Raw genomic sequence first — 25,995 nt, 5'->3', positions numbered from 1 at the left:
CCCCTCTTGTCTCTAGACCCTTCCTTCAGCGATCATTAACCTTGTCCGTGTTTCGTGCTACGCAAAGACTCGAGATCCACCACACAAATGTAGTGCCATGTCAATCTCACACATATTTCGATACTCACATCGTAGGTGTACTAAACTTTATTTTTCGAGTATTGCTCAATTACAGTGAATAACAAGTGACAAACTCTTAATAAAAATATTTTATTAAGGAATGTTCTTCAACAGGTGTCGGATGATTTATTAGGTTGCCCGAAGCTATTTAGCGGATTAAAAAATTTGAATTAATTTTAAACTACGCGCCTTTATCAGACAAAGGTTAATAAATATTTGCATTAAACCTGGTTACCTCCGACTATGAACTAAGTATCATCGGTTTACAGACAACGAGTTTACATGCAAAGATCTTGTTTAGCGCGAAAAATAAAAATTTGGAGATTAAATTTTTACGTTTCGAAGGTACGAGCTTTAATGAAAAGACTCGGCAAGAAGGCCTATAGCGCAACAACAGTTTCATTTTGGTACAATTAAATTTGTAAATTGAATTAATGAAGGAAACGATTACATCTCAAAACCTCAAACGAGGGCTTTTTGTTTATGGCGGCGGTCGCAGAAAGATTTTTTACTAGTAATAATTAAGCAGAATGTTTTTAGGGTACGTTACACATGTTTTTATCTGTCCTGGAGTCATCTCGTGAGGCGCTCATTTTCTTTTCTTGATCTTTAATGCTTTTTTTACAATTTCATAATACGTACTTTGGGGAATTTCAGATTGAGCTGACAGGAAGTGCTGTTTATGCCCTCTTCTTCAAAAGCTGCCAAGATTGGACAGCTCAGTTGATGTTCCGTTGTTTTCAACCATCCGATTTCCGTTCCTAAAATGACTGCACCGGTAGCCGACTGTACCTTACTTTCAAGAAATAGACACATAATTGCGGACAATTACGTTGCAATAACCAAGTAAAGTAGTCTTCACTGAGCACAATGATAACTCAGTGCAGGTGTCATAGAAGCGCAGTGTCATTAATAGGTAATCATGGTCGAACATGCGTAAAAACTTCAAAGTGGCCTACTACGATTTTTTAAGGGTAGCAGAGGTAAAAATAATATTGATGATATCATCATGATATTATCAATAAGATTTTTTACAAGTGTTTACAAAACATTTTGCCAAAACCAGTTTACAAGTTACTTACAAAACCTGATGCCTAAAAGATCGTTCACATTGCAAATAAGTTCAAAATGACCTACAATGAAAATTAAAACGAACCATAGGAGTTATAAATTGGCCAAATAATACATAAGTAACATCCGAAAATATTGTCATTATGACCAAGGATAAGGATGACCATTGATATAGATAAATACAGTGTGTGGGAAAAAAAAATATGTGGGAATCTATATACAAAATTCAAAGCTCACCAGAACCGCATCTAAGATCATTTTGCTGAGTGCGTCAATTGATATATATTATGAACGTACTTTAAACGCATTTGTGCGCGAAAATCAGCTTCAATATAACCATCGCTGGTAAATAGTAATGTTTAGTTTGTTAGTAGTGAGTTACCTTTTTACATCACCGTTGCTGCTGAAACCGTGTGTGTTCGTCTTGTTCATATTGTAACGCACAAAAACACACACATATACAGTTTTAATTAGTAAAACTAAAGATCCAAACATCAAAAATGTTTTTTAACGTTTTTGATGTTAATATCCAGCTCATCCTAATATGAAACAAGGGCGGCACATAGCTACGGTATTGGAGAATATTTGGTCAGTGGACCCGCAGGTCGACGCAGGCTGCGTTTTTCTACCAGAAAAACCTCCGATTCAATAGGCTTGTCCTGTAGATGACCTGAACTGCGAATCAGGTTGACAGAGTCCATTGAAAAACAACGCTTTCTGTTTCTGCCTAGCGTCGCCGCATGTTTCACCTTGTTCACCGACCTTTCGTTACTGAATCACCTCTGAGATGGGGAAAGTAACGAATTGTTGACACTACTTTTAATAGCTGAGTCAATGCTGTCTCGTAATTTCGATTGGTTCAAAAATTTATTTGTGGCCCCATGGGACCATTTGCATAACCGAAAAAATCCGCTCCCGGTCACCCAGGGGTGACATTGACTCACTGATTCAAAATATCCGCACAGTCATACTTGTTATTTTATATTTATACACTATATCTTATTGTATATATTATACAGGTGTATGTTAACGTACAGATAGGTAGTGCTAATCGACTCGCACTCTGACCTGTGAAAAAAACTAATCACAAACTGTGCATTCCGCATCCCCAGTTTTATACTACTATCGTGGTCTACTCTGCGTATTATGTTAACAACAATAATGCTGTCTTCAACATTGTCTGTTATAAACTCCCCTCGTTAAACACGAATCCTCAAGGCAACAAATTGATCCAACTCATGGTCCCCAGAGAAAACAGCGCCCCACAAAGGACAAGAGCGTAACCCTAAAGCCGATTTTGTTTCAGGCCAACATCGGCGAAACCAGTAATATAGCGCTAATCTTATTATTTGTGTTTCAGCATGATGAGAATCTATATACTCCATTAATAATGAATAGTCCTTAGACGTAATTATAGGGAACGTAGTTACCAGGTTAATGCCAACTTAGCCATGGTTTATCTATCCTTAACGTTTGAAGGCAGTACATTAATTGGATATTGTCACCAATAGTCGGATCACAAGCATAATTCTGGCGAGTTCGAAAGATGTTGATCATAACAAAAGAAAGGCGTAACTGCTGGCCTGGCCCAATAAGTAATTAACTACCATTAATAACGTCTAGAAACACTTTTATCATTCAAACATTAATTACTTTAGTTTTAGCCCACAGGTAATTGATGTTAAATATTGGTCGAAGGTCGTACAAAACCGACGGCTTTCAACTGAATTCTGATAAATGCATGACATGCGATATACCGATTTATAGTACTAATCTGGTCACTAATGCAAAAGTGAATTTTAGACATTTGTGCGGCATTCACACCAGCCTTTAATAACAATTTCCAGCATTCATTGCTAATGAAAACGAATACTAAGATTGTCCATGGCGCCTTCTATATTCACAAGGGTCATTTCCAAAAATTGTGAACGTTGTCACGAGTGTAACTTCATAGCTCTAAAAAATACATATCACTTAAAATAGTAAAAATGAAAAAAATAAATGCCCATAGCGCAAATTTTGGTGCAATTGCACAACCACCTCTCTAGAACCGTTGCTGCAACGACGCATAGAATAGAATAAAACGATACTGGTGACTACGCACCATGTGGAATAGGTTAGTATGTTGCATTTTAGCTATATTTTACGTTAGGCAACATCAGATGGGTTGCTTAGTCACAACTTCGTAAATCGACATGGAGTATATAATCCTGCTGGTACCTGACCTCCATTTCCCCCCACGAGTAAAATGAAATGCTGCTGCGATCTAGGGTTTGCTTTGAGCCTCCCAAAAATGACCTCGTTCGATAGGGACAATAATCAACAAAACTGTGGCACTCAACTCTACAATGATACATCATGACCTTTATTGTTATTAGTTTTAGGTATCATCACTGCCCTCAAAAGTTTTTCTCATTTGGCAATAGCAGCTCTTTCCGACTCTTAGACAGATCGACAAAATGATTAGAAAAAATACACGAACTCAATTACTCCCCAGAACCCGAATGCAGGTCGTTTCCGTATAATCGTTTTCATGGGGTTATCATCTACCTCATTTTCATCGACCAATCGATTCACTTTTGTCAGATACAATAATGATTAAAATTATATGCAGAACATATTACAGGTCAGAGCCCTCCATCGTCGAGACTTATATTTGTTACTAGTTTCTTCACACAAGCAGAGATCGTTGGTTTCGTGGGTACTTGATATATCGAATAGCGCTTTAGGAAATCCAACGACGGCGAACCGAGTTTGAACGACTCAAATTCTTCTACATGCCGTCCTGCTTGGCCTCTGTTCTGTAGATTTTGCCGTCTTATTCCTTGAATTTGCATAACCAACGGTTATTCTAGTGAAAAGCGTAGTGTATTTAATTAGCGTAGTGTATTGTTATTATTCTTTTTTTGGTTGGTCAACTCACCTAACCTTCGTGGCCATTTTTATATAAAAACGTAATAACATAATATCAATAAGTTTCGCCACAACTCGCACACCATTGAGTAAGTTTCAGTTACTGAATTATATAAATGCATTATTCGTAGAGCTCAGGCTTATATACGCACATATCGTTTGTATCTAGATGCATTTTTTCTGCTAAACCTTCAGTAAAAATTCACTCTGCGCTGTTTCAAGTTCAAATGGATACTAAAGTGCATAATAAGTTATCAACAAAATAAAATGCAACTTTGTTGAACCTGTTTTAATTAAATACATTTCCTATAAAAAAAAAAACGCTACTCTATTGAACTTAAATCAAATGCTTTTCATATACCTTCTTAGAATAGGAGCAGTATAGAAAATGTTCTTACAGCCAAATTCGCCAGCAGCGAAATGCTTGGGTTCGTGAAGCCAGTTAAAGAACTTTATAAGCTCTGATGCTACAGTGAATATAAAAGCATTTTGTTTAGGCCTGCGCGTCAGATAAACACGGAACATCTCACTCCTTGACCCGTGTCTCTGCAGGAGTTCTTTCTAGTAGCAGTTGCAGCAGAATACCTACAATCAGAGTTGAAAAGAAAAGCGAATGATGTGCAAACAAAGCGAGATTTAACGTGGCTTGGCTTGAAACTATCCCGCAACGCCTTTCTTAGAATGATACAGGTAGGCAGGCGGTACTGCACTTCGTATGAACTGCGGTCTTTGTCCGATCCTGTTCATATGTGTCCTTCATCGCTTCATCAACTGCAACGCCCCAGTGGCAGAATCTGGTAAGTACGTACTTCATTACAGTAGGAGAAGCAGACAGCATGCTGCTGCCATTCAGCGTTAAACGATGCCTTCCTCAAAGGCCTACTACACTTGGCGCATATAACCTCTTGGAATAAGGAATAACGTCAGACTTAGCTTTGAATCCTGACAGTATAGTACGCTGTTCCATGGGTTCCAAACAAACACTTGTTATGCATGCTATATTTTACAACGTCTTAAGATCTTGCAGCCGAATACAAACACTTAGGTGCGTAGACCTAAATCCTAACTGATTGCCACAGAAGTGATAATTCCTTACTTTCTTAAGAGAAAGTAATAAATTGTTATTTTTATGTACTTGGTTTAAAGTAAATATGTGCAATAAGATTTAAAATGTGCATCAAAAATATTCTTATTGGCTTGGTATAAGACAATATAAATAATTCTAATGTATGCTTTTTTCATTCCAAAAAGCATCACGAATAGTAATAAACAACTCAGGTAACTTCTATAAGGCTCCATTGCATAGTTACTGCTCTGAGTGAAACCTTAACTGCACCTTAGATAATTACAAATTTGTCTGTGTTTAAATTACTCGCGTGTATTCACCCTGAGATATAAGACACTGAGCAACTTGAATTTCATTTTTGAATTATTTTAGGTTCACAATCATAATCTATGAATATAAAAGACCAAACCTACGGAAGCAGACAAATCATTCGTCTAGTAATAATTGTGACATCTAATCACCATCTACCTTTATATAGTATAAATGCCCGTTACAACACGATTAGCGATGTACTTTTGGCAAGCGTATTTGCGCTGAGGGTTTTTTTAATCTAAAAAAAAAGATGAATATCAAATGATTTTCCAAGAGAATTATTGTATATATATAATATGACTTATCATATCAGTGAACTTTACATGTTATTCTGTAACCATTGCGCCAGGCAATATGTTATACAACAACGGTTATAACTTGTAGTGATCTGTTTATTGTTATCCCGTTTTGAACTATCTGATGAACTTCTTGAAAAACTCTTCGTTGTTTGTTTTTCCGTATCTATTGTATTAAGACTACAATTCAAACTGAATTATTTTCTGTAAAAAGTTTTATCTGAATTTCCGAAATAAGCTTAACTTAACTATTAAGTTTTATCAAAGCCATCATATTGACTCAATACTTAATGGCCCAACTCAAACCACCATGTCTTCGAACGGTCGTCTACCATATAACCTTGCAAAGATAGTAACCTTGAATTGCTTACTCTTTCATGTTTGCTTGTCAAATCACATTTATAGATCTAGGTCTAAATAACCTTTTAAATAACTTTTTTTGAAAGAATTTGTAGCTATTCTTGATAGCTAATGGTCAAAGGTGTTACTAATCAATCGGTAATTTAGTCGATAATGAGCTATTAAACAATTTTTAAAGGGTAAACGACCTGTTTTCAATTTACTTTTTTAAACAAAATATGCGGATACTGGTTTTTTACACAACTTGATTCCGAGCTTTGATTGCACTCTTATGCTACTGGTACCACGTTCATGTAATATTGTCGTTCTACCTTGTTATGCTGGCGAAAGCAATCTTCTTCTAACAATGAAACTATATTTGCACGTCGAAACGGTCTGTAAAGCACGAGCGTTATTTTGATCTTACATGTGGAGTTTTCCTACAGCTGGCTGCCTTTTGACCAAACAATACATACTGCATGCGGTAAGTAAGGTTTATACTGCTAATCAGTTTGCCCCGCAAAAGAAACCGATCCAGAAAACAGTGTCTTGTTGTAGATGGGTATAGTAATGCCGAGACCCCAACATTTTTTCTAAGCCGCCAGAAGAATCTGGAAAATGTAGTGAAAAAGTGAAAAATCAAATGGAGTGAAATATGTAAATAAATGCAATAAAATGCGTACCAAGCAAGTCTGACTGTCCTTGATATAAATTCAATTTTCCTTTCAATGAAAGGAGTTACCTATATCATATGTACGTAGCTATTCTATCTTTTCCTTCTTAATTAACATATGATATGCAGTTATATACATAATAGTCTAGTGCGTTTTGGGAACCATTTACAGTCGTTTATAAATGCTTTCTGAGAATTATTTGTCAGTGTTTTCCTTGTTGACTCAGATATACTTCCATTGGTTCAGTGATTGATTCTTTAAAAAACAGGAAAGTAAATTACGCAAAGCAAAATATCAGTTGCCAATGGGTTGTATTATTGAATTTATATAATAGTATAATCAATTTATTTATTGCAGGTCACTTCTCTACATATTTTGCAAGGATGGCGAAACTCACGAAATCGACGTATCTCTTGTAGTAGTCCAAGTTCTCTTTTAATGCAGGCAAGACGAACTATTTAACACACAACATATTATATATCTCAAGCTTTTCTGATTAGCAAGCGAAATCGTGAGTTTCATCTAAATGGGATAACTGTTTACGAAAAATCAGATTGAATTCAGTCAAATAAGTTTTTAATGTTGTCACATATCTTGCGAATCTTTTTAACTGAACTAGTTACTGTGTTTGTGCATCCCATAGCTTGCATACGAATATATATGAGCCTCTCACTGTCATCAACAAACTTTGCTGATGAAAAGTAAATACCGTTCACTTATTGCTAATAATATGCAATTTCGGAAATACAGAGACGCTTTTAAACGCTATGGACTATGTTGCGTAGCCTTGGAATGTGTTCAGCATATCTGTTCGCAGCGTTGTTATCGGCTACTTTTTATTTTTTACCCAGTAAAATCATGATATATTGATGTTGTTCGAGGCGTATTCTCTAAAGCGTTTGAGATACATCAGAGGTTCACGACCCAGCTTAACCTTATCAGCCGGGGAAAGCTAGTAGGCAGAATGAGATCAGCAATGCTCAGCTACCCGAGCCACAGACGGGGAAGGATAACGCAAACTGTGCTGGAGCAACGCGCGATCGAAGTTTCTCTCTTTCTTCCTTTCTTGAATCTTGCAATTCGTCTGAAGAACCGTAACGGTACAGTGGTTTAATAACTATGCGTAAAGCTGTCGCCCGTGGTGGCAACATTGAAAATAGTTACTGTTATAGCTCCCGTGGTATCAATATAAATTTAATTGCTTCATGAGCGTTTTTAGTTGTTAAATCTCATTAAAACATATGCTTCATATGTGATCAAGAAATTTAAAAGGTAACATGCAAACATCTCGCCTTTGATAAATGGAACGTCCACAAATGCCTGTACTGTATCTCGGAATCAATTTACCAGGCTTTAAAATAATGTCTATATCGAAAAGTCAACGGCATTTTTTAGTCGTTGGATAGATAAAGTAAAGCAACCATAGAATTTTTATATCAAACTCTAAAGTTGCATTTGAGCTCATGGCTGTATGCCTAATTCTTGGGTCATGCTGTCTATCACCTCGTTGAAGAGATGAAAAAAAATATAGGACTCGTGTAAGGCTCATGAACAAATAGTTGCCGATATATGTGCATGTGTGTACAACTGCAGTGACAGAAGCACATTGGCAAGGATGCACTTGTGTATGATGATCTCCAAATCCCTTCAGACGCAACCAATTGGAAAGTCTTACGACTACTATGAAATCGAATCTATACGCTACACCGTTGTTCTTTCTGAGAAAGTATGGAGCCGCCTGTTCTAAACATGCCCCAGAGTGGATTTCGTTGTAACTAAACTGTGGCACGTTTTGATGACTGCAAGGGAAAGACTCAATGGGTTCTTGCAATACTAAAGTTATATTCTCACTATTTTTTTTTTACAAGAAGCTTTTTGTCGTGAGAGAAATCTTAAGTAAGGTTAAGCTTTTATAGTTTGCGGCGAGACACAAACCATGCGTATTATTGTATCATTAAATCTTTGCTTGAAAATAACCGTTTTTAAGTGCAATTAATTTTAAGACAGAGCAAAATTATTTTTAAGTGTAATTATAAGAAACGATAGTTTTAACAACTTAGGGTTACGTAGCCATTAAGAATTTTGAATTAGAACTATCGTCCTTTGCATATCTCACTACGTCTAGTTTCAGTTTCGCGAAGAGCAGTCGTGGTTGACCCAGGTTCTCGAATATTAGTGAAATTTGAGCTATTAGTACGTTTTAATTTGAATCCCTTACGCGAAAGGTAGCGATTTAGTGATTCAATCAGCACACAAATCATCAAAAATCCGTAGTTCCTGCGACGGAAGGCACATAAGCAGCGCAAGCCAAGTATTACCCTAACACGACATGTGTTCACAAATCTACAATTTGCTGTACTATCTTTACTAGCATTACACGTAGCAGGTAATCCAAAATATCGTTCCTGGATATTCATTCTTTTTTGTCCTGTACCAGCGCTACCTAAAGCCTTTTACCAAACGGTTTCAAGACGGTACGCGCGGTCTGCAGCATCAAACACGTGCCGAGCTCGGGCGCGGGGAATAATTTCGAAAGCGGCTAATGTTCGAAATCTTGGCGGAAACCCTACAGTCTAAGGTACTATTTGTACCGCTTAACGTAGAAATACGTGGGGATCTAAGTTCAAATCCTGGCGAATACAAAGTTTGTTTTATGATATGAGGTAATTGTTTAATGTAATGCCTTACGACTTAAATACCGGACGTAGGACGCACAAAAACATACACCTATACCGTTGCTCAGGTCTTGCTTGGCGGACTAACGCCTGGAAAGCATGTTTACTTGGGTTTGGCAACCTATGTATGGAGGCAGATTACAGCCGGGAGACCCAATTAGACGTAAAACATATATGGAGGTCTCTGTAAATGTGGAGGTAAAAAAAAGGTCAAGAGTCATATGAATCAACCGATTCTTAAGATGCGGATTCAAATTCAGTGGGTAACTATATTCTGTGGGTATTACAACATGTTCTAAAGGACTGCACGGATGAACCTTGTTGCTACAGCTGTGGTTAAGCAGACCATTTTGCGAATTCTATAAACTTGCCAAAATACCAAGAAAATATTGTAGGGGAAAGTTGCAGGCTAATGCTCGTGAAGGATGAAGGCAAATCACTTGTTCGCAAGGGTCCAACGTCGACAAATAATTCAAGTGTACCGGCTGCGGTGCCTGTTCCGTCAAGATAGGGTGCTGAGGATTTTCCCCTTGATAGCTTAGTTGATAACGTATTTGCTAATCTTAGGGATACGTCGTGGCCTAGTTTCGAACCCGGACATAGATACAGTTCGTTTTGTGCTGGGAGCCAGCAGCCTGGTGGAATGCTTGACGGCGATACTGGACTTAAAACTCGAAACAGAAAGAGCAATGAACGCCATAGATAATATTCGGTAAAGACAATACCTTTCTCCAATGTAAACAGCAGGAAAAAGGTCAATCCAAGATGTTTTTTGTCTGTGAACAATGATTATTGTTCTCTAGCAAAACTGTTGCAGGAGCAGACTTTTTCACCATCTGCTCGAAGAGCTTGCTCGAGAAAAACCAGGTAACTTACTGATTATTAGCGAGTGTAATATTGATATATGGAACAATCGGTGGATCAGGTGTAGTCTAGATGGCACAGCGTGCATAAAAGACGAAAGAGGAACTGCAACGAATAACAAGGCAGAGGATGGGGTCTCCTGGGTATTGAACGCAAATCTTGCATAAAGCTTGCATCTACTCTTGCTACTAACTCCCAGTAGGACTATAGAAGACTCAGAATTTTAAAAGGCGTAGCGGAGTCAAGGACTGAAGCAGTAGACGCTCTAGTGGTCATTGCTAGGGATTTTAACATGGCATTACAGGCATGGGAGGCCTTAAGACAGAAAACCGAATTCGACAACTGCTAGAACGGATGGCCATGAACGGTGTGTTAACCTTTTCGTGCTACGGGAGTTCCTTTTTCGTAGATCTCACGACATGCAGGGTGGATCAGGCGACCCGACTTGGTGGCTGAAGTGTGTTTGAATAGGAGGAAGTACTAAACGATCATAACGCTATAGAGTTGTTTGTACATTCCAGGCAAACAAGTAGGGATTTTAGTAGTTGAATGCCTCTGGTATACCTAAGAAGAGAAAAAGCAGGGTAGGCGATAAAATGCTGGGTGTAAAAATATGGAGATTCGCAGAGTGGACAAAATCGAAACAGCGATTCCCAGTAGAGGCTCCTGTAGTTAGAATGTTTTGTAAGATAAGTCAAATGTGGAAACCAAACTACTGGTGGAATGAAGAAACCAGCAGCATGTAACCCAGCTAGGAAAAAACCTAAACAAGTCAAAGCCGGCGACGACCTAGATGCACTTCAGCTCGGTCACACAATGAGAGGACTGCATTACACCAAACAAACCGTTACAAAGGCGACTGAAGCCTCCATGGAAACTGCCGGAATACTGCGAAACATCCATGGCTTACGGGAAAGGAATAAAAGGCTTTTCGCGGCAGTAACAAAGCTTATTGTGATATTCGAGGCACCCGTATGGACATTACCCGAACCTAAAGAAGTTAGGAATGTCCAACAAATCCTTGGTTCCCAAGCTTGCCATAATCAACACTATCACCTTAGACCTGAGAGTTAAAAAAGGTAGGGCTTTGGCGCAATCCGATGGATATCTTGAGAAGAGAAGAAGTCTTGAGAATGTTGCAAAAAGAACGGAAGGCAATGCCTAATATTGCTCCTAAAGCGCCAGTAAGGGACATCATCCCTAATATAGAAGCTTGCATTACACATCCAGATGAAGAGTTCACTATCTTATCTCATTGTCAGCCTGTAGTATTGTTAAAAGATTTGGGTTGATTCGAAATGAACAATGAAAAAGAAGTTGAGAATTAGTGAGTGGCGCCTCGACGGGGCTAAATCCAACCGGCGGGGATGAACCTCACATTCGGCCCACTTAAGGTTGAAATTATGCTCCATTGGTGTAAACCGTTCGTAAATTATATTATTGTGGATTTGGCTTATTTCCTTAATCAGTGGCCAGGATAAAGTTATATACAGTATGCAGGATTATTGTACAATGGTAACGCGTTTGCCTATTAAACCTGGGGATCGGCTAAATGGTTTAGCTCTACTCTCTACGGGGCTTTAAATAACACCGAAGAGTGGGTACCTCTTGAACTTAATGGTAGTCCCACACTTAGATTCCACTATGGAAAATTTGGATTGCAAACATTCGTGTGGAATGTGTTTGGATGGGCCAGACGACATTTAAAAAGATTTCATAAACTTTACAGCAACAGTTTGCGTATACGCACTTCGTTTCATCTTGGGGACAACTGTCTTAAACAATGGTTTTTTCTTATGTCTTATGTGCATGCAGGCCTACTCTTAGCTTGGCTACAGTTATTCAGTTTCAAACCAGTTAGAGAACAACAAAGCCGAGTAAACTAAACATTCTCAACATCTATGTAATTAGAGAGGTTCGTAATCAGGATCAGGCTTTTTATATTACGTCCAGTCGCGCATCTAATCTATACATGTCTTTTACAATTGCGTTAGACAAGTTCTGTGGTCTATCTGTGTTATTCGTCCAATTACATATCACGAATTACGTACAGTATGTAAATTGAGGTTTTTTTGATTACGCAAGCTAACTTATTAGAACAAAAGTAACGTATGTCATGATCTACCTTAAAAACAATTTACATTTAAAGCAATAATGTATGTGGCAAAGGTAAATTGTAAAGATAATTATAACGTTATCTACGATTCATAGGGTGTTGCACTTTGAATATAATATGCAGAATATAGAAACTCGACCGGCAAAGCGTCAGATAGACATATGTGAAATATAATTATATATATACATATTTGAAATATAGTATACATATAAATGAAACTGAAATAAAAAAAAAACATTTAATTTGCTGTGCCACCAATGCTTTCAAAAGTCGGGCAAGAGGGCGGGTTTAAATAAATAAATTGTAATGAAGTACACTGCAACGAATGCTTTTTCCAAGCCGTTTATTTCGAAACCGTGGTACTCACCCGTTATTGTGTAAAGCAGCTTATTTTGTCATAGATATTGCAATCACCTATATTGCTTTACATCCACGCAACAGATGAATCATGCCGTTAATTAGTTAAAGGCTGCGTTTTAATAGTTAGTTTTTAGGTAGGGCTAAAAGAGTTTTGGTATGAATGTTATTAAGGTTAACTATTTAATAGTTAGCTGGACCATACTATACCAGTTTCTACTGTTGGAGATAATTTTCTGTGAAAAATGTTCAAAGGAATTTTACATAAAAAATTCTTGAATAACTATTCTCAAATGTTAATCCTCTTTAGCAACAATCGTATGTATAACTTACATAAGGACTTCTCGAACTACATTCAAGCATCGTTGGTAAAAGTTTTCCAAAATTAAAATCAATGAAAAAATAAATGAAATATGCAAATAATTCTGGTCACTATTACAAAACCTCTAAGGGATTTAATAACTAGCCAAGCGCTAGACTCCAAAGATTATTTACTAGTCACCTTAACTTAACAAGGTTTTAATGCAAGTGCCTGTAACGCCGATTCCTTTGTACTTCCAAATAATTTGTAGACAAAAGAAACTTGGTGGCTCAGTGTTTTCAATGGTAGCTTTATTTTGAAAATTAAGCACAGCAGTTACGCCTACTTTTCTAGCTATGTTCTTTCTATAACAATCGCAGAATTTCCGCGGCGAGGTCTGGTAGGTTTCCCAGTGGCTCGATTTAGTAGTTCCACCAAACATAGGAGGAGAGACTCACAATGTTAAAGACATCCAACGTCTGGCATTGATTAATATTCCATTCGCTGGGCGAGAAAGATCGTTCCACCAAGATCCGAATGAAACCGCACATCTGATACAATTATAATTGAACGTGTTATTTGTTTTGAACTTTCGTAGTTAGAAAAACGACCTCTTGAGATAAACCAGAGAAATGAAAAAGCTGAGGTATCACGTATCACTGATCTGTCAGTCACTGTTTCCATAACTGGTAAAACGCAGAATCACCCCAATCCTATGACAAGCAATGATTTTAGCAACACACTAACCTTACACTCCCGAATTGCCAAATAAAATATGAAAATATATTTGGACATATCAAAGGTGCATTAACTACAGTTGTAACTATTATACAAATCACCCGGATTCATTGATTGATAAGTCCCACTGGTCCTATATGGATTTGAGCTTATTAATACTCGTGCTTCATAACTACACTCTCTGGCTAGTCACTTTCAATAGCGTTCTTTACTAGGCTATTTTATTCCGACATAACATATCTATCGCTTATTTCTAAATTGCATGTCTTTATCTTAAAACGCATTTTTTCCCGTTTCTGAAACACCCTGACGGGTTCTCAGCTGTTTTTTCTGTAGGCAAGCGACCGACGAATGCATGAGAATGATTTCCTTTGGCGGCCTGCAAACGCCCATCTTGAACTTCTTTTGTGGCGATAATCCGTCAACGATATAATCGTAAGGAGTTGTACGACTTACCGAAAGCTTTCGATAAGCCTTATAGCCATGCAAAAGAAAGACGTCGCGTTCTTGATCTTCCATCTACCTATATTTAGAGACAACTCAAATTTGTGCCACATATTCAAAGTGTCATAGACAAATGTCTGTGTGTAGAAGATACATAGGTTTACATAGTACTGCTAGCTAATTCTATCAATTATTGTATAATGTAACAAACATCGGCCATTTATATAAGTGAAAGTTTCGCTTTAAGTTCTGGCGATATTATTTTACTATCTATATTTACTGTCATCCTTCAGTCAAACCGTATGCAAGATATATGCCTCAGAAAACACTTAGATAGCAGTTACATATGGTGCCACGCTTTGATCCGTAGCGATTCGTATCTATGGCGAAAAAACCTGCGAGGTAAAAGTAAGAAAAACTAGATGATCGTTTAACTTTTATGAGACTGAGAGCAACAACATTTCTTTTTATAGACAGTGCACGAATGCGCTTGTTCAATCTTTGCTATTACAAAGCGGCCATGATGGAGCGTCTCCAATGAGTTTCTTTAGACTATAAGCTCTTATAAGCATAATGCTAAATATTGTTTTTCTAGTGCGATCTTTTTTTTACTCACTACTACTTGCATTTCTCTAAGCATTTTTTTAGGTTATATATAAGCCGTGGCAACCGTAATTGTGAACGAGTTCGACCGACTTCATGTAGTTAAATTGATCAGGTTACTTGAAAGTGTCAGGCTATAAGGAATTGTGCTACGCTTTATAGAGAAACACTAATGGATAATTTTGTCCGTAATGTTGTAATAAGGCAGTTTATACGACAGAGATCCGGAATCCTACAAAATGATTACTAGTCCATTCATCCTATTTGTGGATAGACTGGTATAACGAAAATAGCGCCTGAAAGACATGTGATTTCATATAGGGACTGCATAGCCTAGAGAGACATAAATGAACTATAAAAAGCACAGGATGTCGTGTTAGGGGAACAAAACGAATGTAGATGCTTCGAATGCGTACGCTGTAAACGTTTACGAAGGTCACTGTCAGTGATATAAAACTAAAGACCCTGGTGTACCTTGACAGTCGGCCTTCAGGTTTGCGGAAATTATGAAGGAGCTAAGAACCCAAGTGGCATTCTTTAATGCCAGTTTCTGAAATCTGAAAGAACTACGCGTGAGCGCAACAATAATGATATCTAAAGTAAGAAAGCTTTAAGATTCACCTTTTGTTTGAGAATGACCTCAACACGTCGCATCTTGACGCTTCTTGAAGTATTGAACATTGACGTGGAAGTTAACCATTATTGATATAAAGATTATTTTTGAAATGTTATTGAATACTTCTAATACCCTTATAACCTATCTGGCAACACAGCCTTTGCTTACGACTTGCAAAAATAATTGGGATTCGAGTTTAAAGGGGAAACCATAGGATTTGCACTAAACCTACCACTAGAGGTCAATTCTACCGTTCAAAACATATCCACTTAGTACAAGTTCAGTGTTTAAACGTTGTCATAATGCCACCGGATCTAACGCTATTAAAATATACATTCAATTGAATTAAACCAATTACTTTTTAAGATCGGTCATTTTGGCCGACCACAGTCGAGACAGATATACAGGAAATTTCGGTAGGTGTAATGTTAATATAAATCCTTTAAAACGATTAAAGGTTCGCATATGTAACGTTTTGTAAATGCATCTTGCGTTAATAGTATACTCTTATATATTCTTAGGCTGCATTATCTCAGATATATGTGAAGAACATCCTTAAGTGTTTGCCGAGTTTCTTCAATTCATTCTAGTATCGTTCGTCAACCTCGGTCATATAGTTCATTGATTTAGCGCAATATCACTTGATAAATCAGCGCGCTTATTAGAAATCCATCATGGACCTATTTGTGTATTACGCTCCCATGACCGTGACTTTATTTTTTGCCTTACGTTCCTATTTCCTAAATACTATGTACGATGTACCCGACTTAGAATAATGGCTTAATAGTTGTCTTTACAAAAGGCAAATTGATTAAGCGTTCTTTACATTGGCAAAAAGGTTAGGTTATGTATTTTAACATATAATTTAAATAAAAAGCTTAACCTAACCACCTAAGTCTTTACAATTTACTTTAGATTCGCTTAGCCTCCCTCTTTTCCCAAGATAATTATGGATAAATGTCTTAATATGTGGAATAGAACAAAGAAATTTGTCGAAAAGGAGGACGATAGAATGATGAACCCCATCTCACTTATTTTGGTCCCTGACTGGCTATATGTTTCAGGACTACTAGCCGAATTAGGTGATAATATATAGAAATAAATTAAATAGCACATAATAATTATTCGTTCCCCAAGATTCTTAAAGTAAGTTTATTAAAGTGTTTTTTGTGTTTTTGACTATCGTTGATCGTGTCGCACCACAGACACAGGATTATTTTCACTTGATGGTCAGAAAGTTTCTTAGAGCAAGTAAATGTACACAAAAGGAAAACAGATAGGTCTGTTATAGGTGAACAGCTCATGTAATGTCGTAGTAAATTACGACCTTCTGAACACAAACAACAACCTGCTGGCATAGCACAATGACGTTGTGAGCATAAAGTCTAGAATCTTATGGATGAGCCTATAACCACTGTGCTAGACTTCAGTGTTAGCCTTCGGTGACAAATAATTTTGACTTTTGAAGGTGTTTCCATGAGAGTTGAACCTACGAGTGTATATTCGTTTATTACGATTGCAATTTCGGCTCATACTACCCCGTCGGGGGTCTGTGTTTCTGTTACAAAGTGCACTAGACGAATGAGGTCAGCTGCCAGTTTCACATTATATTATTGTTGTTTTTTCCTTCGTTATTATTGTTTTAGTAGTGGTTAAGGAAAGCTCTAGATGTTTCTAACGGAAGCCAGGGATAAGCGTATAAAAAAGCGAAAAAGGAAAATTGAACTGACCACTCTACAAAAGTAATCTGACTAACAAAGGGCATATATACGTCTGTTTTTCTAATTAAAATATTTGTAATACGTCACGCTCAAAGGATTTCTTCGGCTTGTTCCAGTGTATCAATTGAGTAGTGCCAGAAAAATCGATATTGTTATAAAAGCGACGGGCTATTATGAAAATTTATTATAGTGAATAATTTTCTGATAGTTTCCTCAATTCATTTGTACAAATTTTATTAAATCTCTCAAGCGTACCGTTGGATGATTGTCACAGAATGAGACGAAAGTCAAGGCGCTGATAAACACTTCTTTACTTTCATTCACGGTGAGCGCTGTTGAAAGCCTTGCAGTACAAAAGTCCACTTTGATGTCTCCTTTAATCCTCGCAGCGACCGTACTGTCAAAAATTCAGCCTTAATTACAAGTTGCTTTTAGTCTGTAACATTTTATACCCTGACTAAAGGAGACGTCCGCACGTAATTCCCTTTGTACGATTCATTAATTCCTTTTAATTTTGGCCTCTATCGTTACTCGAAACACTTCCCTTTAACAACTCGAAGTGAAGTAGAAAAGCTTCAGGATTGAATTAAAATTAATTTGTACAATAAAATAAAAAAATAGATAAATATAACTTTATTTTTATTAACGCACATTTTAGAATTAGCGTTGCGCTTTTAAGAAAGTAGTATCTCTTTTGCTTAATGAGTAAAATTTCTTTGATGCTAATTGTTATCGGACGAGTTCGAATCTTAAAGTCAACAGATGTCATTATGGTATACTGTTGCCATATCATTTTAAGAATGAATAGAAAGCGTACAAGGTGATCCCAGCAAAACTCGTCTAAAAATAACGTCTAACACTTTCTATGCCAGACTTTAATGTAAAAAATGAGTTCATTTGTAGTGAGTTACTAAATAGGCCAGTGCGTGCGTTTTAAAGCGGCCCACGGCAAGCGGCTACCCATCGTGCTTCCGCTTATATAGCCAAATTGGTATCTACTCCTATCTATCCCTTGTTTCGAATGCAGGTCTCTTGTGTGATATAGAGCATCGGAAGTAATTTCTTGTAGCATATCAATCTGCCAGGAACTGATGAGGAAGGCGCACTTTTGAAAAGCTACCCGAAGTTCAGGCTTCCTTTTTGCCGTATGATGTGTATTATGTGAGGGACAATATACGAGGAAAAAAATACTACTTGATTAACATCTAAAGTTTCCGCGATCGGTTTCTGAAGACGGATGATTATATCATAGAATCTAGCTTTCGTCGGCAGGCTAACGAATAAAAAGGGGGAGCTAAACAAGTTGTATACTGCCCATAAAAGTAAATATTTACGATTATTCTTAGTTTGTCGGCCTACACTAGCCACTGTCTGTCCAACATTTTGATTTCAAATGTGTATAAATGTTTTTCGATATTTAGATGAACAAGTACGTATCTAATGGCTGCTTTTAGAGTACGCCAAAATTGTTGTTCATTAAAGAACGTTCACTTCAACGGAATGTCGACTATTATAAGAATAATTGTTTGCGCGTATGCCTATTTCTAATGTAATGCGTATGCCCTTACTGGTTCAGCGCAACCACCTTTATGCACGCGCGTATCATGAAGAAGCCCACGATGACCGAGTAGATGGGAAATTTCCAAGCAGTTTTAGGATGTGAACGATGGCGCCGGCCGCTTTTGCTGTTACAGTTTTGTGTTATACTAGCCAACAAGTTGCTTCATTGGAATGCAATCGGCGTTTATACGAGGGCTGAAGGCCAAGCAGACGCGTTCGGATGTAAAGGCAATTTCCTTCCGCCTTGTAAAAGTTTATCGAAGCCTATGGCCCGAAGCCTATGGCCGCAGGGTATGCGTCGTCAACAGCTAACCCCAAGAGGCGAACACAATCTAGCAAAAGAGGTCTTAGCGAGCCAAGGGGTGAAAATGAAGCAATGACAGCGAGAGCGGCAGTTTTGTAAGCGCTACTCAAATTATTCTAATCAACAAATACTGTGTATTTTAGACTAAAGATTAATCGGCATATATGCACAAAGTAAGCCAAATGATTCTTCGTTTCGAAAAAAAGGTCTGATGAAAGTTGGAATCCTTATTTCACATCAGATAGATAGCACAAGATACGCAAATTATAGTGCAATTGAGCAGCGTTTAATCATCTTATCCAATTCACTGCTAACTTTTTATGGTATTTCTTGGATATGTCACATGCGTATTTGTAAATCTTTTTGGCCGAGTATTATACGATCAATTTGAAAACTGACGGAATAACGCATGAATTGCTTTATTCTACTATCAATTAATAAAACCATTCGGTTGTAGCTTTTTATAGCTTACGCATATACCATAATAATACCAGAGCATTATAACGTAGTAATATGGAAATTATAGAAATAGCATTAGCGTGTTTTGACAGTGTGCTGCAGAGTTAAGTCTGCTCCTCATTATAATAATTTCCTCTCCGTATCCTCAGCTACTTCAACAAATATGAAATCAGGACCCGGCAAACGTCAACAAACTTCTTCTTAAATAGTCGAGAGACCTTTTCTATGATCGATTGTGTATATGTATACAAGAAGTAATTTGGTGGGTGTAAAAAACGTTTACGTGCCAACACCGTTTTCACGCTGCTTAGGAACGACGTTTATTATCGTCACAACCTATTACTATACTCAAAAATTCGAAGCAAGGACCCTGTATACGACGCGTTTTTATCATCTAATCAGTGTGTCACAGTTATCAGGACAGGTTAAGCATTTGCTAAAGAGTAATAGCTAAATATGGCATGCTAAAAGAATAAGAGATGCTTGTTTTAGATTGAACAGGACATCGATGGACAAATAGGTTTCTTATGTACTTTTCGAAAAATTAACGAAGAAGAATTTATGTATTTACAGCTACTGTTTGTCCGAAATTTAATGATGTTGCAATCTGGTATGCTTTCTAATGACCTTAAACGTAGTTACCCAATAACCGAGTAGGAAGAGATATTTCTTGGGTGTATATGTATATGGCATCTCCATCAGTTTCACCTAACTCATTTGATTATCTGATTCGCCAAAACTTTGAGCGGTGCATATCCTACAGTCACTCTATCACTTCCAAACTATTCTAGTGGCACCTCTAGAGATAAGTGGATTTCTAGTTACACTTCAAGATGTATAATTTAATCAACATGCAGTATATAACAGCCACCGACCGGCAACTAGCCACCTGAAACCTGTTCACTTATTCTGTTGCAGTTTCTATAGTGGGCTACCACATTGTTTGCAGGTCAAGTTGGCACATAAGCGAGATCTCGGCTGCGTCTAACACGGCATGTTTCACTTTTAAACGGTTACGTTAGATTACAGAGTAACTTAAGAAGCATTCCGGAGAGCCTGGGAAATCACTACATTGAACTCGATTCAGTTCAAAATATACGATGTGATCGTGACTTGATTACGTAAAGATTAGATCACTGATTCAATCTAATTGTGTCGCATGTGCATTTGATATCAAGCTGACTTAGCTCTAAAACTCAATTCGATACTCACAATCGGTTTGTCACGCGGAACTCTTGTTTTGTTGCAGCAGAAACCAAATAAATAATATGTAAAAAAATTCAAAGTGAGCAAAGTTCCTATGGCATGATAGGCCGACCACCCATGCATCTTTTCAAAAATTACAAACTAAATTGGGTTCAACTGTACCCCATTTTAAACGCCGGATAGCATTTCGAAGCTATTCCATATGTTCACCATTACGTTAATGTGTTCGTTATTATAAGTTTAAAATCTTTTTTTTGGGGAAGAGTTGGCTGATAAAGTGGTCTGAATTGTACTCCATCATCACGTTCATCATCATAGCTAACTACCATCATAATGGCCATAATAAAATTCTTAGTAGAAGGTCGAAAACTAGTGTCACTGAAAATGTGCTAGTTTAATGAGGTGAATTGTGTTAAAATATTACAGTCAGTGTTGTTTAATCTAACTTTTAATACGCGAAGGTTTAGCAAAAGTGCTTTGTCATTACGCACGAACACTTTTAGGTTCTCAAGCAATATATAAGCAAAAGCTAATCAAGCCAAAATTTACGGAATTAAATTTGTTATAGTTCCGGCAAATTGCGCTAACACACAACTGATTGTGGGATTCATTATATCAACAAACAATAGAAAGCGCTCTTTACTAGTGTATGGATATGGCAAACAGCAGTTCCATAAGGTCTAGCCCCCTGTGCTATGCTCCACCCTAAATTGGTGCCAGGTAACGCGATTTTTGTATGGAGAATCCTTCAACATTCGGCTTATAATTCACGCTGATACATATTTTTTTTTATTATTTATGTTGTGAAACAAACTACCATTGCCAACAGAAACATTCCTATTTCGCAAATTGGTCTATTTTGATTGTATTTCGGATGGTGAACTAGCACACTAGACAATAAACTTAGTTCAAAATATACGATATCGTCGTAAGTTGATTACGCAGGGGTAAGATCATTGATTGAACTTAATTGTGCTTCCCTTTCCGAAGGTATTTCAATGATTGTAACTTAAAGGTTCGATAATTCCATATTTTATATAACTGCTAATTTTCCCAAAAAGTAGCCTATATTCAATTTACGCGAAATTGGGTTTACTGGTTTGATTGATTTTTTTGACTTTTAATAAATTAAAGGTAAAATTGTCATCTTTTGTGTAGTGCTACATTGTGTTGCTATAACACACATTACAACTTTTATCCGGGGTAAGTTGTGTAAAGCGATTTATTTTAGAGTTATTTGCCGTATAAAACATAGACTAAAATTATTAACTGCGGCTGCTGTTAGAAATCAATGCCTATGTTTATCAAAAATGGTCAATTTAATCAGCTTTAATGCGTAATTTTAGGTTTCACAGCCATTCTGCAAAGGTAAATATTAGAATATGCCCCCATAACGTATTGGTTGATTAGTTCTACCATCAAATACGCCATGTAACCTCCAAGGGAATTAAATCCTCCGCCGGGCCCAGCTTAGGTAAACAGTGAGTTTAAATATTTACCAATTTCTAGCCAAGTAGCACCTAATTTCTAATAGTGATGTCAAGGAGCATAGAAAATAGGATCAAATCAGAGTGATTGACTTGGAGCTTTTGCATTTGGAGTTCAACCCGGCGTTATTATGTTAGACAGTATTATTTTAGCGTACATAGGATCTGCTAGCATATGCATGTATTAATACATAATTATCTTCTCCTCTTTCAAGAAGTTTGTAATAAAATAGCGCTATACAAGTAAATTTTGTCGAGAAATTTCTATGCGTGGCTTTCAGGCTTGCCGAGTGCCGGATGAAAGGATCATGAAGCATTAGTTGGTGCACATTTAGGTCAAGCCAATATAATAATTCACCCAAGCAAGATGGTATAAAGAAAATAGAGTAGTGATAATAGTCATACTTTAAACTCGACTAGTTCGCTCTTGGTATTCACTATTTTCGATATCCATGTATATTTTAATAGCATTGGATTATATACCAAGGAACTTGGTATTAACCTTAGCAGGCATTTATTTTATATTACATTTTTATTTTAATTTTTTTTTATTATAAAAAAACTTTAAAAATAAGCTCTGTTATTGTTTTTTATTAAAGCTGCAGCACAATTTTTGAATGGAATTGATACTTTTCATCAACGACTATGCCGGGCCGCCAATTGGTGTTTGTTTAGTGTGAAACAAACCCCACCATTATGTTGTAACAGCATCAGCATCGTAACTAAACTTCTGACAGGGATAACGAATGAAGCTCTTTGCTGCAAAGGATATAGATGGCCCTGGGTTCGCAGGCTAATGAATGTATCGTGTATTGGAACCAAATGAGCTTGTAAACCCGGAAGATTTGTGGTAGTTGGAGGTTGTCATTGCGACGTGTAAAGTCAAAGAAATAAAAAGAATTATTTAATGCGGTCATCATTCACACGTAACTTTGCTTATATAAATATCGAACTTTACAAAGCTTTTCAATATAAGATTTATCAAAGCTACTTTCGTGGTAAATTGTATTGAACACATTGCGTGTTAAAAAACCTCTCAGTTGCACCTCGTACATGTTATTACGCTGAAAATATTAAACGCTTTTTTTGTTCGGCCTCTGGTAACTAGTTCCATTTGAAATACAATTTGAAATTATAACATTTTAACTGATTTGATATACCCACAGTTTAATGTCATTGCTCAATATTCGTCTTGCTTAAACAGGTTTCTTGGGCTCAAACGCTTTTTTTAATGTAATAGAAGATATTTGCAGCTCATTAAATCTAATCTAAACTGATTCAGTTCGGTTAGAATAGTTTATAGGATAAACTATTTTCATACGCTTTTATGAACGCATGATATAGGAGCGATTGGTGCCCATACACACGTAGTAGCAATACGCTTTAAACGAGACGTAATTTTTCATCCATGCATGGCTTTTCATTTATTGTTTTGAATAATAGTTATGCTGTCATACGATGTTATAAAGTTGACTCGAAGTAGACGCGTGACGAACAGTGTTGCATCGAACAATAGTGAATTTCGATATTCTGTAAAACTAGTTTATTTTCATGAATTATTCTCATAATTATTTTTCTTGACATCATAGACAAGCTTACTTTTTACGGCCCACACGACGTACTATATGATTGAACTACAATGTCTTGTGTTTCCCATGTGATGCTGCTTTTCCACTCAGCATAACGATAAAAGACTTTGTAGACAATGCTAGCTTAAATATAATACCATAATAATATCTTCATATACCTTTAGCGACTATTTTAGTATGTAGTAACCCTAAACTGCTCAGTGCTTGGCAAGGGGTCTAATTTCGTTTCTTCAAATCCACACTAGGCACTGTATGGCTTCTAGGAAAAAACTATTGTGCTTGATCACCCGGTCTTCACTGACAAACATATGTTTGACAATTGGCGGAGACGACTTTTTCTTGAAATACTAACGCAAATTAACTTCTGATGCTTCTATAGGTTCGTGGTATCTAATACGGTGTGTTGTGCACGCAAATTGCAACCTAAAAACATTGAGTTTAGTTTTATGGCTTAATAATGACGCTTTTACTTAATTTAATTGAACAACAAAACATACTCACAATCATTGTTTAACGAAAAAGTTAAAAAATTGAAAAGAATCTCTATTAATATTTTCTGTATTGGTTTTCTTGTTTTTTCTATTTACTAATAGACTTCACAGTCTAAACATGCACTCACAGATCAAGTAACGAAATTAGATCGCCACGGAAAATGCTTTTCCAGGCGCGTAACATTTGTTCCGTGGCTTTCTAAACACCTTACATAAAATTACAATAGTGTCGTCAGTGGTAATTATTGTTAAAGGATATTTTATCAATAAAAGGAATAACATTTTACTTTTATATATGGCTTTTGTTGCTTCCACTCATGCTAATATTAAGTTCTACAGGCAAGAATGTAAACGTAGGCCAGTGATCTATTTGTAGTGTGAAATAAACTGGTGGTATGGAGAATTAAACAACAGAAAAACTAAATCTAGCAAAGGAACATTTGTTGGTTCCGGCAAGTTAAAGGCAGATGGACTCTACTTACAGCGCAAATTCCATCCACGGTTGACGGTGTTCTAACACAGTTCAAAGCATATGGCGTCAGACCTTCGCCTCGTAGAAAAGCTGTTGAGAGTATTTGGAACACAGAATTGACCTGAAAAAAAGAACAACGAACATTAATTCGAGTTGTCTGTCGTAGATGAATGATAGGGTTAAAACTGCTGTCCACAGCACGCGGAATGAGATACCGAAACAACGTGAAGTTAAAGAAAACAAGCTAAGACTCTTCGACGAAAAAACTGACGTCTCCTTGTATCAGTAAGGCATGCATAGATTGCAGTGGGTCTCTCTTTCAGCTTCAAGCAGTTCTTAATGTTAGTCATCGGTGTCATTGATTATATAATCACACCAACTAGCATCCAAAAAAGCACAACATCGAATTGGATTTTACAAGTCGTTCTTTTCTACGTATTTGCTAAGGCTAAGTGAAAGCTTGAAAAAGTTAGCAGTCCGTAGTTACTTAAGTGCTTCTATCAGTCACGAGGAGGACGTAGGCAGGGCCGCCGTTCCAGAGAAATGCATAAAGTCGTGGCGTACCAGGGTTTGAATACGCAGCGGGAAAAAGTGTAGCGGGATTGCCAGAAACATCGTAATGGACGCTTACACTCGCAAACCGACTTCGTCCTATGAATATGGGGTAAAACAGGGGTGGCTGGGCATTCGTGAGAGTAAGTAGAAAATGAAATGTTCTAGCGTCATCGTCGCCGTTGCTGACCTTGGAATGATCCGGAATGTGAAAAGAACGTGCGAAACCGGATAGTCGGCCGTTCCGTTAACAGATACTGAGAATATGATCCGAAAAACTCATGCCGCCGCTTGTGGCATATCCGCTGTCGCTATCACCAAAGGCCCCATCGTTTAAACGGCGTTGACTTGAACGGAGCGCATGAGCTGCTTTCCGATTTCTGTCTTTCCGCAATCGCGTACTCTGCATTTCTATTCCGTCCTTTCTGTTTCGTTCATTGCTTCACTTAGAGGAGTAGCAAAAGAGTGTGTTGTCTCTTTTGATTGCAAATTGTACATAGAAAAATTTTATTTCGTATTGCGACATCTTGACATGGATCAGCAGTTCCTACCGATCTGAAATGATCGATATGAGCCATTATGCAATCGCGAGTAAAATGGCTTATCTGGTTTCCCGAAATCAGTCTACTAGGATCGTTGGAAAATTAAG

The 25,995-nt window shown here is 37.2% G+C and overlaps 1 protein-coding gene across 2 annotated transcripts in view; it reads right to left on the bottom strand.

The window, feature by feature from the left end:
- Nucleotides 1-25,995, bottom strand: part of LOC111244349 (glutamate receptor ionotropic, kainate 2-like) — a 321,397-nt gene that overhangs the window by 83,552 nt on the left and 211,850 nt on the right. For both annotated transcript variants that reach the window (XM_086980426.1, XM_086980425.1), the window contains exon 2: nt 24,805-24,915. The gene's annotated coding sequence lies outside the window, so the exon portion shown is untranslated. The remainder of the gene's footprint in view (nt 1-24,804; nt 24,916-25,995) is intronic.

Source organism: Varroa destructor, unplaced genomic scaffold (assembly GCF_002443255.2).
Source record: "Varroa destructor unplaced genomic scaffold, Vdes_3.0 BEIS01000002.1, whole genome shotgun sequence".
Lineage (NCBI taxonomy): Eukaryota > Metazoa > Arthropoda > Arachnida > Mesostigmata > Varroidae > Varroa > Varroa destructor.
The sequence above is the reverse complement of the archived record's forward strand: the minus strand, read 5'-3'. Positions and strand labels throughout refer to the sequence as shown.